Here is a 13,753-nt window from a genome sequence, read left to right on the forward strand (position 1 = left end):
TACGCTTTATAGCTATCTGGAGAACAACATACAGTGTAGCTAAAGCCAAATTATCTGCATTCGCATTACCTGAGAATACAATTTCGCTTCTTTTTATTATTAGTATTATTATTATTAATGTATACCTGTTCTCTCTGCTCAGCTTATATTTTTATATTGATATCGTGTCGAAGTGGGAGGAGTTTCAGAGAAATCCGGGGGAAACAAAAATTGATTCCTAGAAAAACGGCGCAACCACCTCTCTATGCGTGCGGCTATTGTAATTCTTCCCCTACATCATTCGGATATTTCCCCAGAAACGTAACCTTCTTGTCCAGTTATTATATACTATAACCATATTGTAAATAGCTAATTCTTTAAAATAGCTTTACAAGATTTAAAAATCAGAAATATAGAGTAAGACTTTCAAACTATACTATGGATAAGTATACGCCTAACAATGTTATAGATAAGTATGCGAAGCCTTACAGATGGAATAAATATGTCCGTCTGCCCTTCTATCGGCAGATATCAGACCAAAACGATAAGAGATAACGAAAACCGGTTTCTTATACTCGATTCGGGGTCTAAAGATTCTCTTGATTTTCTATTCAAACAGGAAGCGGTAGAAATCAACCATTTCCAGTTTAAACGTTGATCGCCATGAAGATGTACACACAGAATTTTTTGTTAGGAGGATTCGATTTTTTTTCTGGAGGGGGAAGGGTGTCCAATACGTTTATGTAGTATTAAACCTGTGTTATTCTGCACACGAAAAGACGATAAGCAATTGTAAAATAGTTTCATCTGTATTCTTAGAAACTCTTAAGAGTCTTCATCCCGGCGAAATTTAAATACCGCTAATTTTACAGTAATTATGTGATATCTTCAAATACATAAAAGATAATTGAAATATGGAACAAGAGCGCCTAGACAATATTATTTTGTGTGAGGTACCGTTATCACAAGCCACCTAGCGGCTTTCCGTTTTCAGCTCTTTAGAAACGCGAAAATAAATGCCGACTTTTCAAAATGGCTCGAAATCGAAAGCAGATAAGTGAGTCGTGATAACGGTTTCTAATGTAAAGTAATATTGTCTAGGGCGCTCTTGTTCCACATTTCGATTATCTTTTATCTATTTGAAGATATCACATAATTACTGTAAAATTAGCGGTATTTTAATTTCGCCGGGATGAAGACTCTTAAATGAAATGAAATCATTCCGGAGACAGTGATGATGAGAAATGAATGAAATGGTGGAATGAAGAAAGTGAGAGGAAAACGGGGAGAACAGTGAGAAAACTCACGCGCATGGTGTTTGTCCACCACAAAATGAAATCTTTGAGTTTTACGTACCACGGTTATGCCGATAAGGCTAAAGGAGACGGTGATGATGAGTAATGAATGAAATGGTGGAATGAAGAAAGTGGGAGGAAACGGGAAACCCCGAGAAAACCCACGCACACGGTGTTTGTACACAACAAAGTTCACTCGGCGGGGGCTGGGATAGAACCCGGGATCCCAAGCACCAGAGGTGAACGCTCTACCACTAAGCCACCGCGGCCCCGTTTGTCCACCACAAAACCCACTTGGCGGTAGCTAGAATCGAACCAGGGACCTCAGAAAATCTGATAGAGTTATATTATTTTTTTTATAAGGAAAGGAAGGTGGAAAATAAAATCTTGAGGCTGCTTAAGTCATTTCTTTGTTAAACAAGTATAGTTACGTTAACAAATTCCGGGGGTTCCGGACCAGGAGGAACCCCCCTTGGGTACTCCCCTCTCGCCATGGAACAAAAATGGTAACAGATAGCGAAAAACAGTTTTCTGCAATCGATTCCAAGTCCCAAGAATATACATCTGCACCCTATTTCTTGTGACTAAAACCGGAAGTGACAGAAATCCATTACAACTTCCGGTTTTAACATACATCAACATAGAGCAGAAACGATAAGATGTAATGAGAAGAGGTTTTTTGATGTATATTCAACGTCTCAAACAAAATAAAAAGTTTCATTTCGACTTCCTATTTCCGAATTCAAACCGGAAGTGTTGAAAACCGAAAACCTACGATTATCGATTTAGGGCACCGCGATCACCATTGAAGAGGAAAGAACACGGTAATACAAAGCGAGAACCAGTTTCTTGATGTGGGTCTCAGTGGTAGCCCTCCCGGCTGGTCTAGTGACCAACACGTGCGTCTTCGTTCAGGTTCGATTCGCAGTGAGAGAACATTTGGAATTTTAACTGTCCTCGCTGTTTCTGTGTTCGTGTCCCTGTCGTTCTAGGTTATTGGAAAACAAGGGCGCCATTTTCTCTGTAAATTTGAGGGGCCCATTCAGATGCAGAAGGTATATATATATATATATATATATATATATATATATATATATATATATATATATATATATATATATATATATATATATATATATATATATATATATATGAGGATTTTAAGACAATTGTAATTCAAATTACGCCAAATATTGTATATTCATAAATACAATAGGGGACCCACATGAGCTTTGGGGGGGGCGGGCCAACGAGGATCGGCGCCCTTGGTGGAAAAGCGAGTTAAACGAATCAAAAGCAAGTAAAATTAAATAGAAATCTAGTAATAGTTAACCAAGTTAATGAGGCACGTTCGGTGAACTTAAAAAAAAAAAAAAATGTGGTAGAGCGTTCACTTCTGGTGCCTGGGGTTCTTGGTCTATCCCAGCTCCCGCCAAGTGAGCTTTGTGGTGGACAAACACCGTGTGCGGGTTTACTTTCTTCATTCCACCATTTCATTCATTTCTCGTCATCACCGTTTCCTTTAGCCTAGCCGGCATAATTGTGGGACGTAAAACTTAAACATTTTATTTCATTTCATTGTTATGTGCTCAGTAACACAATAATACGTATGTTCCCTCTGACTTTGATCCTTTAATACATTACAATTTTGATATTGTAAAAACGCCTTCATCAGACACATAATCTCTATGTATGTACGAAATATTTATATAAGATAAAATAGCTTATGAAGGCGTTTGTTGTAATGCCGAAAGTAAAACAATTTAATAATAACATATTGTATTTATTGAATAGTAGTTAATTTCTTTATAATTTTATTTATCTGAATTATTACCTAATTGAAATGTTTAAGATTTAGGCTATGGCTATACCATGATGCGTTTCCGATGCGTTACCCTCGCAGTGAACGCGATCTAGGTGGCCATCGGTAATTTTACTTTCGTTAGAGTTATAAATCATACTCTGAGCTAGTTATGGTATTCAGGTCTTTTTTGTTTCTATGTAACCCTATTGTGTTACATCTGTGATTAGCTATTTTTTAAATTTCGTTGCATTTTTTTTTTTTTTTTTGACTTTTCTTTTGTTATACACACACATACTCTATAGTAGCAGCGTTCCAATACTCTGCACAAAGCACCAAGCAGCTGTTTCTTACTCAAATCTCCTTGCCTGGCAACATGTCTTTCCTTTTTTCCTGCCTTTAGACATCTTTTGCTGATTCCGAAACAGCAGGCGGTCTGTTGTTCCGAAACACATCAAATACGCTCGAACCGACGTATTCTGCGCGTTTTTTATTGCTTTTGCGTTTGCAGCGCTTTGTGAATAACCATTCATATTTAAATACATGGTCAGCGTATTCCAAGCGTACGCATGAGCGAAAAAGACGCGTTGCGAAGGCATTGAATAACCGTAGATTAAGTTCTGACCCCAAAAGAGGGAATTTGTTTCCCTTCGGTAAAATTGACCGCTCATATGGTGAAAGGAAAGCGAAAAAGACAGAAAAGAAATATTATGTAGGAGATAGTTCAAAACAGAAAAAATAAACTAGTTAAGACATTGTTTGAGAATAATTTGCTTATTAGAGATATAGTAGAAGGTAACAGAGGGAGGGGAAGAACTAAAAAAATGAAATGAAATGAAATCTTTAAGTTTTACCTTCGACGGTTATGCCCGTTAGGCTAAAGGAGACGGTGATGATGAGAAATGAAGAAAGTGGGAGGAAACGGGAGAACTCCGAGAAAACCCACGCGCACGATGTTTGTCCACCACAAAGTTCACTCGACGCAAGCTGGGATCGAGGCAAGGACCCCATCACCAGAGGTGAACGGTCTACCACTGAGCCACTGCTGCACCAGGGAAGAACTAGAGTACGATTATAGAAGATGTGTCCATATGTATCTTCATCCTATTAACTCAATGAAGCCAAACAAAAACAGCCGAGCATCGGGACGTCTGATTGGCTAACCTCGTTTCCGCTATCATCTGATTTGCTACTTTCGTTTCCGCCATGTATGTTGGCTTAAAACATTGCGATCTTATTGGACAGAGTGAGCAGAGTACGGGTGGCGAAACTGTGACGTATGGCTTCAAGATTTTGTTATATGGACAAATCCACTATTTTTGGTACGATTAATGTAAAAGAGGGGAATTTTTACGTCAAAGTTAAGAGATTAGTGGAATAGGTCTACCATAGTACATTGCAGATCGTGCCAGTGATGGCAAACTGCAATGTATTAGATATTGTGAAGAAAAAAAATTACAATGTAAAATTGGCTGAGAAATTACGTTAAAATAAGTTGTCATTACATGATAATTCGTACTTACGCTAAAGCTGGTCTTTACACTTTTACAGATTGTTAGTGCGCCAGGGCAGGGTTGTTTCCATCGCAAGCAATGACCCAATCTTCCGAAGGCGTGGTGATAGTCCACGCATGACTGGGCATTGCTGCCACTTGAGAGAACCCACGTGCGGTCTACCTTACAAGAGCAGATACAATTTTGCTCCAGGCCTACTTGCTGCTACCAGCCACTCTATATACCCTATACTTTTATGCCTCATAAATTCAATGGTTCATACATGCATATCGCTATAACTTGGCAAACGAGAAAAAGAGATGGTGTGAACTGAATTTTTACTTGACTAGAAGAGCGTTCATTAATTCCGCAAAGGCATACGGACTTAAATGAAAATGTGACGATTTGACCGTGAAATGGTCACTGTGTTCGTGGTGACTCAATAGTAAAATCGTTCATTTCCGGAAATAAGGGCTTGTTACTTCCCCTTCCTGCAGATGACATGAATCTTGTTGTAGAATCTGAAGGGGGGGGGGATTAAGGAAAAGCTGTCAAGATGAGTAGAAATGATCATCCCGATTCCGGGGAAAATTCGTTCTTCGTTACAAGTAGAAAACAAATATTTTTTATAAATACCAGAGTGCTTACTTCTGGGGCATGGAGTCCCTAGTTCGATCTCCGACCAACTAAATTTGTGGTGGACAACATCGTGTTCGTGGATTTTCTCGCGGTACTGCTGTTTCCTCCCACTTGGGGGCGCGGTGGCTCAGTGGTAGAGCGTTCACCTCCGGTGCTTGGGGTCCCTGGTTCAATCTCGCGCCGTGTGGACTTCCTGGTGGACAAACACCGTGCTCGTGGGTTTTCTAGGGGTTCTCCCGTTTCCTTCCACTTTCTTCATTCCACCATTTCTTTCATCTCTCATCATCACCGTCTCCTTTAGCCTAACCGGCATAACTGTGGGACGTAAAACAAAGATTTCATTTCATTTTTCCTCCTACTTTTCATTCTACCAATTCTCCATCATCATTCACTTGCCATAACCATCCGTCTACCTTAGCCTTAAGAGCATACTAATGGGACGTTAAAATGAAATATTTTCAAAGAAAAATTATGCTCGACTAAAGTGTTATGTTCAACAATTCATTTGAAATAGAGTCACGGAATCCAAGAAAATCGCTAGTAATTTGTCTATGAATACAAAACTGGAATTTAGAATATTATTGGAAGTGCTCCATTTAGAAGCTGGATTTGCGAAACACTAACGTCATTTCAGATTTTGCTATACGGGAGGAGCAGGCCCGTATCCAGGGGGTCAAAGGGAGGCTGGGCCCCCATAAATTTTCGCTGCCCCCCTAAAATTTTCACGATAGGCTTGCAAATAAACTATAATATGGTGATGAACTATAATATAGTTAGATCGACCCCCTAACTTCGGCCGGGCCCCCCTCTACATTTTTGAGCTGGCCACCGGCCTGGGGAGGAGGCCAAGATTGTCCACCAAGATAAAAGTTCTACGTTCTTTTTTCTATTAGTGTCTTAGTATACAATTCATTAATGAGCATGCAGTTCTCAAATTCGTGGGGGAACAATTGCCCTTCTTGCCCTCCCCAAATGACGCTATTGTTTCGAGCTCACTGAAACACTTGTTCCATTACTTGTAATGACAAGTTTCTACCCTGAATTTAATCCCCCCCCCCGCCATTCCTAACTTTAACGACTCGTAGGTATATTGGAGAATAGTGGGCTTTAGGGTTGTCAACAGGCCTGGCTGAAAATATTGCTGTTATTTAATTTTTTTTTTATTATTAAAGCCGTGAGCAGTACAAACTTCTTACCAACCCCTTTATGACCGATTTTTTTTTTTTCAAATTTGTATCTAGTTCCAACCAATTTCATCTACTTCGAAGTATAGATTTAAAAACTTTAATTCTGTAAATCCAAAAACTATCACCTTTCATCATCTATCAACGATTATTCGTCTGTTTAGACAATTTTAAAGAGATGACAGGGAGTGTATCAGGGAAAATTTGAAATTTACTTGTAAGGAATTTTATACATTTATTGAGAGTGAAAAATGACTTCTTGAAGCAATTTCCTGTAGCTGAAGTGTAAGTTTAAAGAATAAATTTCATTTTCCAAATCCAAAATTGTCACGTAAAGATTATTATACTTTTGTTTATCTGCTTGGATAATTTTAAAGAAGTGGCAGTTACTGGTAGATAGAATAAAATAATCAATGCCGATTTCAGTTTCTCATTTATAGCACAATGTATCTATTAAAGTATTTAGTGAATGTACTAAGGATATGCAGAATACAGGTGCTAATGCACTTTTGTTCACGATAGTACATTTTCTTCCCGTGGATGGGTCCAAATAGAGATACTTCACACTTAGATCTATATTATAGGGAATTTTGAAGGGTGCTGTTTCTTTTTATTTTATTTTATTTTTTTTTTAATTTTTTAGAGCTGGCAAAACTAGTGGAGTTCTTATTAACAAGACAAATTGTATTCTCTTAATTTTAAGGTTTTGCAATTTAGTTCTTTATAATCCTATGATTCAAGGTTGATTAATAGAAATAAAACTATATCAACAATGGCAAATGACATTAGTTTCTGCTAATTGATAACTCATAATTAATGGATGCATCTTTCTGTATTTGTAATTCTATTTTTATTATCATAGTATTTCCTTAGTAAGTATAAGTGCATATTTGCGTACTTCTAATTAAATTGAAACTGAATGCGATTCAATAATAATAATAATAATAATAATAATAATAATAATAATAATAATAATAATAATAATAATAATAATAATAATAATAATAATAATAATAATAATAATATATCTCTTTCTCACACACTCTGTGGTTATGTTTGTGACTCGAACCACCCGACCAATCTTAACCAAATTTTCAACTAGATGAGGTTCGGGCCTGGGACGGTTTTTTATAATTTCACTTTGATGCTGGAACTTAGGGGAGAGGGAGGGATGTATAAGATGATAGAAAATGACTGTTATTAGTGTCGAATTAATGAATTTCCGGGTCGCTGAGAGGAACAGTGATACTTTCGATGCCGTTTAAATCCAAATTCAGCCCCGCAACTTCGGAAAGGAGGAGGGGGATATATATATAATCAAAAATGACCGATATTAGTGACGAATCCATAGTTTTAGGAATCGCTGAGACAAACAGTGACACTTCCGATGCCGTTTAAATCCAAATTCAGACCGCATTAGTACTTCAAAGGGGTGATGGTGACATGTAAATATAATTGAAAATGACTGTTATTATTATTAGTGTCGAATTCATAGTTTTTGTGGTCCCTAAGTTGATTGCTGACAATTTTGCTGTCCTTTATACCCACAATGAAACGTTTTGTCCCCATGCGAAGAACGGGCAGTCTGCTAGTCATTAATGTTATTACAACTCGTATTGCTACTACTACTACTACTACTACTACTACTACTACTACTACTACTACTACTACTACTAATAATAATAATAATAATAATAATAATAATAATAATAACAACAATAATTTGCCGTTACAGCCCATGATGTATATAACACTGATTTATGTATACTATAGGTGTAGAAATTTCGCTATCTCCTAATTCCCTCACTATGCAGGACCAACACCGCAAATTATTAGCCCAGGAATTAAACTTCAGATTTTATGTTTTATTTCTGCCACATACGTTTACTTGAGGGATTAAATTATCGATTTTAGCAAAAAAGTAAATTCTCTCGATCTTCGTTTCCAAGCGAAAAGAGAAATTGTCATAGGAAAATACATCTATATCTTTTTTTTTTTTTGGTCCCCCTTTGCCTGACTTTGATCTAACATCTTCTGTCGTTCTCATGGAATGGACAGCCAGCCAGAAAGATGGACATAGAAAAAAATAAAGATGAGAAGGGATAGCGGGGGACAAAAGAAGAATCATGCGTGACTTAAATTACTAAGCTGGCTCACGTGCCTACAAAGCTTTCCACGCACAATTCCCCCCTCCCGCCCCCTTTGCTTCATCGCACAGCACAAGAGACTTTTTCCCCGTATTGATTGTGCAATGGTTCTTTTTTCCTCTACCCCTTGTGTGTTTGGACGTGAGGGGTTGAAAAGGGATTTTTTTTCTGTGTATTTCATGTTTTTTTTTTTCGAAAAATATTTTTCTTCAGTTAGTTGACTGACATTCGTGCACTGCATGCATATTTTGTTGGCCTCCCTCTGGTCATCGAAAAAAAAAAAATACTTTTTCATTCTGCAACTTATAATTATGCAACGAAAGCTTAATAGGTGTCCCCCAAGGAAGCATGTTTGGCCAACTCTTTTCTTTTAAAACTATTAGTCTATTGTATAGTGAGTTGTATCATACATTGCAGCGTTTTTCATACTGTGGTTCTCGGGATCAGCCCTTCTTGTCCTCGTAGATTGATTATTAGTCATTAAAAGAAGACAGAAAATATATAATTAAATTGGATTGTGGATTGAGAATCCTAAACAGACCTTATAAGTAATGAATTATTCAGTTTAATAAAGCTGTTTTTTTTTTCTTTTGCGTAAATTCTTACAGTTTATATAAATGTGTTGTTATGGAATATTGTTGGTAACCTTGTTATTTCTTAGGCAGAAAAACTACTACGTGTTTTTTTCTATTAATACCAATTAAAAAAACAGGATAATTTTAATTTAGAGTAAGAAAATGCCGAATGTGTTCCCTTAACTGATCCTTTTTTTTTTTTTTTAATTTGTGCTAGATCTATATTTTTTCCATCGTCCACTTTCACAAGAAGAAATTACATACGATGAGATCAGGGCTTCGTGAGTGAAACATTCTTGGGTGAACATTCTTCTTTCGTCTGGTTGCTTTTGTGAGCATTTCCCAAAGATTCTGTAGTCAATATTTTGCAATGACAGTTCTTGATGTTTTTACCATCAATTGAAGCACGAGGTCTCCGTCAACACTGCTCCACCATCTTTGCACGTGCACAACAGACAACAAGACTTCATAACGACATAGCCTACGACATGGGCATGGTCATGCAATGTCAGACAATCGGGTAATTCTGAGCCATTATCACTCTGAAATGAAAACATATATTAAATTACAATTCTACCACTTTAGAAACCACAATATATTATTTCATGCAAACGTTATATTTGTTATAAAAAGCTATTGAAATTTAATATTAACAAGCTATTTCTCACCCACCCTGTACATTATTATTATTCTCAGGTCCTAGGACTAATGAGGACCTTTATTTTCAATTGTAGTTTTGAGCCTGGAAATGTTGCTCCATCTTCAGCTTCCTCTTTTAACTCCCAATATTTTCTTCTCTTTTTCAAATCATCGATCAGCTGTGTTCTTCTTCTTCCTATTCCTCTCTTTCCTTCTATCTTTCCTTCTGATAGACAGAGAAATATATTTAACGTCCCAAAAATAACTTCTACCTGCTTCGTTTCCCCCCTATTGAAACCGTAAGTAGCGTTTATACCATTTCTCGTTTAGATAGTGAATCCATATAGATTGGGAGATCAAGGGGTTGGATAGATTGGGAGTGTCACACTGTGAAATGAAATTAGTTTACACTAAAGAAGCATGTTATCACAATGTCCTCTAGTTGTGAAATACCAAACTAAACCATTTGGCGTAACAGTCCTTTTTGTGAGCCTGAGCCGCTCCAACGCCATCTATTAGCGATCGGCTAAATTACGTCTAACTTAACGACGAATACGTGGTTAGCGCGATGCGTCGCCTTGTCTCGAACAGGTGTATCATGGCCGTAACGTCTTTCATTTACGTGACTCCCCACTTTGCCTCACGATCCTGGGTGGAAAAAATTTGAAACCTGAGACCACGTGGATGTAAATCCAACGCTGTAGCCACTAGACTACGTGTCTCCTTGTTGTGAAATACTTTTAAAATAGTACTTGAGTGTTACGACAAACTGATAAAAAAAAACTGCTGTAAGAATGCCTCAAAATGTAGTTATGGGGAAATATTGAGATACGAGTAATTTAACTGAAGGAAATGGAAACACGAAAAATTGAAGTAAAAAGTGAAAGAAGAACAATAATAGGTGAAAACAAAGTAAAGGAAACTAATTTGGTTACTCTCTGAAACGAAATTGTATTATGATGAACTAAATACAAGCTATGTGGAAACGAAAAAAAAAACGAAGAGGGAGAAAAGAATAATATTGGAGATACTTGAAAAGAGGAAAAGAAACTGGGCAGGACATCATTTGAGAGGAAATTATATTCCTAGAGACATGATAGAAAGTATAGTATGGTAGAAGAGGCAGAGAGAACATAATTTAATATTGGAAATAATTAAAAAGTTGGAAAATATTTGAGAAGAAATCGTATTCTGAGAGATATGACAGAAGTTGTGGTAAAAAAAAAAAAAAAAGTTAGGGGATAAGGAACAATATTGGTACATGATTAAAAAGGAGAAAATAAATTATTTGAGAAAAAATATTTTGAGGGTCACTATAAAAACTGTGGTGAAAGGAAAGCGAGAGAGGTAAAAGAGAATAATATTGTTGATAATTAAAAAGGGAAAAATATTAGAGAAGAATATATATTCTGAAGACCAAGATAGAAGATGTGGAAGTAAAGCGTAGAAGGAAAAAGAACAATTAAAAGATGTGGCAGAAGGAAAGCGAGAAAGGAAAAAAAAGAATAATATTGAAGATAATTAAAGAGATGAAAGAAATTATTTGAGAAGAAATTGTATTCTAGATAACATGAAGGTTTGGTTGAAAAGTAAAGCGAGGAAGGAAAAGGAACAATATTGGAGATAATTTAAAAAGAGGAAAAGAAACTCTCTAAAAAGAAATAGTATTCTGAGGGATATGATAGAAGATGTGGTGAGATGAAAGCGAGCGCGGAAGAAAAGAATAGTGCTGGAGAAATTAAAAACAAGAAGAATTGAGAAGAAATTGTATTATGAGGGACATGATAGAAGGTGTGGTGGAAGTAAAGCAAAAAGCGGAAGTTTATTTTTTGTGTGTGTGTGTGTTAAAAATGTGTACTTGCGGGTAAAAGGCGGTAGCATTTTTCGCCCTAAGGGCGGAAAAAACATTAAGTTCATCCCCGCCTATATAGACTTGTTGCTAATCAGGGACAAAAATACAAGTGAAATCTTACATATAGACATAAATATACCAAAAATAGAAGTAGCTAGATAGAAATAACTAACTAAATACTAACAAGATCAGAATTAAATAAGTAATAATACCAAACATAGGTAGGAAATGATAGCGCAGATCAGAAGAGTTTAGATAATTTTGATTTGATTAGCAAACAATCAAGTATCAGAACATGTTAGTGTCAAGATCAATGGTCAAATACCCTGGAAATCGTGTTAGTAGATAGTTGAGTTTTCCATAGTTTAATAATAGAATATGTTAGGGCCAAACTCAACAGTTATAGTACTTTAAAAATTGCAACAGTCAATAGTTGAAGTTTTGCATAGTTTATTCTTTGTTCATTCTTTGTTTCGTTTTTTTTTTTGTCTTTTTGTTTCTTGTTTGTGGTTTCCTTTCTCTCCTTTCATCCAAATCCCCTTTCACCTATTCCAAAATGCAAAACAAAATAAATTAAAGAAATAAAAGGCAATGACGATAACCCGTGCTGGTTTTAATTTTAAGATACCGGTTCTGAAAGACGGGCCTGAGCCCCCCCCAAAAAAAGTGAAATCTTCTGAGTAAATGTCGTGCCTTCACTGGGTTCCCTTGGCGACTTTTCGCGTCTGATGAAGTTAATCAACTTTAAAAAATAATGAGTTGAGTTGATTTTGAGTTTAACGTCCCGTTCAGCAGCGAGGCTATTTGAGACGTGGACCTATTGATTAACGTGGAATCCGAACCACATGAGCTCCCTGCCGGGAATCGAACTCGGGTCTTCCACGCCAAAGACACGTATGCTAACCGCTTAGCCACGAAGGAGCTCTTTAAAAATAATGAAATATCGTATATGCCTTGGTATAATTTCAAGTTTCTAGCTAGTCGTTTTTGTGCTTTTGGAGATGAGTTAAGAACACCCTATACATATGTAACAAGAATTTTAGGAATGATCTAAAAAATGGATCAAAAGATTGTGATTTTGGCCAAGAATTTTAGGAATGATCAAAAAAAATCATCAAAAGATTGCAATCTTGGCCAATAATTAGTTTTTGAATCAGGGGCCACAAAATTTTTGAACAGCCCCTAAATCGAGTTTCCGTATTTTCTACGGAATAAGCACGTCATACTGAGTTAAATGATAATTTGGGTTTGGCTACACTATATGTAGTTGTCCAGATATAAGGCATACAAGAAAATTTTTTGATTGAAATATATTGGATCTTTTGATTAAAAAAAAAAGAAGTTTCTCGACTCATGTACAGACCCTTTTGCCCTATTTATTAAGAGGAAGCACTTCTCACAGTTTGTCAGTACATTTTCTTCCCACCCTATATACAATTCATATATATATAGTTCATACAATTGAATCAATTTATAGGTTGTCGGAAGGGAAGGTTGATCTGCTAATTGCATGCTTTGGTTATTATGATAAAATGTTGAGTTACCGTACTTTCTGAGAATTCATAAGAATAAATCGTTACAAGACACGCGGCAGGTATGAACGTTAACAGTATTGGAATCACTGTGCGAGAAATAAACACTGTCTATCGTAAATTAAGGGTTATTTTGTCTCTTCCAGTGGTGGGGGCACTGTGTGAGTATAAACGAAGTGTATATATATATATATATATATAGGGTGTATCATAAAAAATCAAGTGTTTATACTTGGCCGTAAACCACAATCGGCTGCTGAAGATAGAGAAATGAAACAAAAAGTGCCAGGGAAATGTCTCATAGTGATCGCAACGAGTCGTGAAGCTTGATCTAAATTTAGCAATTTCACCACCCAATAGGACGCGAGGGTGTGTCTCTTTTGTCAACTCTCACCTATCAAATTTTGCCAGTTTCGTCTCTCGCGCTATACAAAGAACTTCTCCTGAGAGTGCAGTGTTGTCAGATTGCCGCTAAATTTCGTTTTGTTGTTATTCTTGTTGTCGTTATTTTTGCTATTATTTTTACATTTTTTATTGTTATTGTTAGCGTTTAATTCGAATGTTTATTAGTGTTCGTTTTATAGTTTTCTTAAAGTACTGTTTCTTTGGCTTGTTTG

The sequence above is a fragment of the Thermobia domestica genome, chromosome 14, assembly GCF_964235325.1.
Source record: "Thermobia domestica chromosome 14, izTheDome1.hap1.1, whole genome shotgun sequence".
Lineage (NCBI taxonomy): Eukaryota > Metazoa > Arthropoda > Insecta > Zygentoma > Lepismatidae > Thermobia > Thermobia domestica.